The following is a 3556-nucleotide window of genomic DNA, read 5'->3' on the forward strand; positions in this document are numbered from 1 at the left end:
TAGCAAGAGGCAATGCAGTGAGCATCATGGTTGAACCCTCAAGTTTGACTCTTGGCTTCTCCATAAATTAGCTGTTGGAAATTGAACAAGGTCTCTTAGAACCCTTTCAGGTCTGATAGTCTATCATTTACAACTGTTTCCTGTGACATGAAGTTGTGATATTTTCATGGTCTACTTTTGGCGAGGTGGGCACTTTGCCCCTATGTTACCTTACCCCAGCCTTCTGTGATTTGAGCTCTTACACTGATTTTTAGTGTTTTCCTGAATCCTTCTATACCATCATTCTCACTAGCTACAGTGTGTCTCAATTCATCTATTCACTCAAAAATCATTACCCCCATTTCCAGGAACTAGGGGAACAGAGAGGAATGAGGCATACTGCCTGCCCTCAGGGAGCTCTCTGAGAAGGAATAGCAACTCTCCATCCTGGTCAGCAGAGGGCAGTTGGGGTGCAGGTGTCAGGGCCATGCTTGTGTGAGCTTGGTCATGGCTGTTCATTCATTTGTCATCACTCTTGAGGCTTGTGCATTATTGGAATGACACGTGTTGCATTTAATTGCCACTTAAAATGTCTTCAACAGATTACATTATGATCTGGCATTGAAGTGAAAAGTTATTGTATATGCAAAAAGAGGTAACAGAATATAAAAATGACATCTGTGTAAAGCAAATGCCTGTCATAGTAGAAATAGTTGTATCTTCTTGCAGAACAACCACCAAATGCTTTACCATTTCCAAAAAGAGAAGATGTGCACACAGAGATGTAGCTTTCACTTTGTTCCTGATACATGCAAGGTGGCTGACCATGACACACCAAACAAGACAATTGCAAAATGAGTGTCCTGTCTGGAAGAGAGCCCCAGAGATAACAGTGGAGTGCTCTTGTTAGAAATGCTGCAACCTCAACAATTTTAATGACACAGAGAACAATATTATTTGAAAAACCATAGACATCTTCAACTGAGTCAAAAATTATTCAGTCAAACTCTGTGAACAAGTTTTACGCTCACTTAAGCAACTTACTTCTCTTATGCTTTATGCACAAGAGTAATAAATGATAAACTCTGTTAAAGATTCTTCCAATGACAATGAACTAAAAATTCCAAGTGATAAGAAAGCATTAAGTCAAAGTTTAACTGGCAGAATTTTTCTTTCTCAAGTGTATGTAAAATAAAGGTCAATCTTACAACCAGTAACATTTTCAATTCAGAGGGATACACCAGATTATGAAAAGTTTTTTCTACTCAGAAAAATGTAGCCTGACATTTCCAAGGAAACAGCACCACCAAGAAGGATATACAGGGAAGGATTGGAGAGGTTCTTCCTCAAGAAGCTTCACTCAGTTCAGTGTGGTAGAGAAGGGGCCGGGAGCAGAGCAGCCAGGGTGGAAGGGGAGAGGCAGGAGCAGTGCTGCACTGAGACATCAGCACTGTAGGTCTCCAAGCAGTGGCTGGTTGACCTGTTGAAGATGGAGATTCAGGCCACACAGAGTCATACAGTTTGTGCCCACATGTAGAGGCTAAGAGACAAGTTTGGATTCAATTGTGCAAGTTCAATTCTGGCTTAGCCCCCACGTAATATGCTGGGAACTCAGGCAAGGACCTGACTTCTCTGAGACATAGCCTCCTTGACTCTGAAGTGGGAATCATAATGCACCCAGTTCCTGAGGTTGTTGTGATGATTAAATGGCTTATTGCATTTTAAATACAAATGATCCCTGGCAGTAAACTGTTAATAAATGTAAGCTAGTTTTATCTCAGAAGTCACCCTGTGAAAATTGGTAACTCATTCTTCTAATAAATATTGTCAGGCTCAACCATTGCCAAGCCCTGCACAGGGCTACAGAGATAGAGAGGAATTCCACCCTTGACCTTCAGTTCACATATATAACATCTTGACCAAGGTCATAGAAACCCCTTTGAGAGAGCCTAAGCAAAACAGAAAAAAATTAAAAAATACAATTTAAAGTCTTTTATTGGAAAGATTGATAAGTAAAAAGATAAATAAAAGGAGCCAAGACCAGATTTAGAGAGACTCTCCAGATTCTCTCTTTCTTCTCTCTGGAGCATGTGTTGTCGCATGTTCTCTATTGTGGGCTGGGAAGGCACAGATAGCATAACAGAGCTGAGGTCCTGAGAGCTGCGGGCTGGGGATCTGCTCTCACACTGTCGGTGACTTTTACCCTGTTCTATCTCTCCAAGTTTCATGTTCTTAATCATCCAAACAGGAATAATAAGAATTTAGAGAGTTGTGTGGAGGATTAAATAAACTCTTAGAGGGCAGTGCTTAGGATAGTGTTGTGCCCAGAGTAAGTGCCCAATAAATAGCAATTCCGGAATGCTATACGGATGGTGTATCCTGGAGCTGTGCAAGGCAGTCCCCACCCTTCCTTCCAGGTCCTGATTCCAGATTCAGGAGTTCTGGGTCTTGGCTTGAGGAGGGAAGGATGATGTCTCCTCACACAAAATCATCCATGGCTGGTGTCTATGGCCCCTGAAATTGCTGCACCTGAAGATAGGGATCTTTAACTGCTTTGAGGACGAATCTCTTCCTGGTTGAGTACAGAAAGAAAATGAGTCCCCTGTTGCATGGCACCAGGAAACTTCCCATCCAACACCACTCACTGTCCCCATGCAACTTTAACTGGGAGAAGCTCCAATGTCACTAATGCTTCATTTCTTCCTGTTCAGCCCTCTATGGGCTCCATCTCCACCCATGGTGAAGATAAGCCTTTGTATCTATTGATTATATTCAAGCTCATGATCAATGAAAGAATCAATAGAGAGGGAGGTTTCAATAGCATGGACCATACTGTTACACAGCTGACTGTGTTTAAAGTTCAGTGTGATACCATGGGCAAACAACATTTTACTTAGACTGATATCATCTTTGGCTCTTTCCTTATTTCAGTCCTCAAATGCCCAGATTTAATCTTTAAATAATGGGAACTCAAAGAACCTATAGAGAAAACATGACCCATATATCTGCTGTCTACAGGAAACCCACCTCAGTAAAAAAGATGCACACAGACTGATGGTGAAGGGATGGAAAAAGGTTTTTCAGGTGAATGGAAATGAAAAAAAAACTGGGGTAGCAATATTTATATCTGACAAATTAGATCTCAAAGTGAAGGACATAAAAAAAGATAAGGAAAGCCACTTCATAATACTAAAGGGAACAATCCAACAAGAAGAAATAACTCAGGTAAACTTATACGCAGACAATATAGTAGCACCAAAATATATTTAAAAAAAATTCTGGAGGATATCAAGGGAGAAATTGACAGCAATAATCATAGTAAGGGACTTTAATACCCCACTATCACCATTGGACAAATCCTCTAAACAAAAAACCAGCAAAGAAACATCAATCCTAAGTGACTCACTAGATCAGATGGAATTAATTGACATCTTCAGAACATTTCACCCAAAAGCCACAGAATATACATTCTTCTCAAGTGACCATGGGACATTTTCAAAGATAGACCACATATCGGGACACAGGCAATCTCTTCAAATTCAAGAAGATTAAAATCATATTAAGCATCTACTTAGAT

The sequence above is a fragment of the Myotis davidii genome, unplaced genomic scaffold (genome assembly GCF_000327345.1).
Source record: "Myotis davidii unplaced genomic scaffold, ASM32734v1 scaffold282, whole genome shotgun sequence".
NCBI classification, from domain to species: domain Eukaryota; kingdom Metazoa; phylum Chordata; class Mammalia; order Chiroptera; family Vespertilionidae; genus Myotis; species Myotis davidii.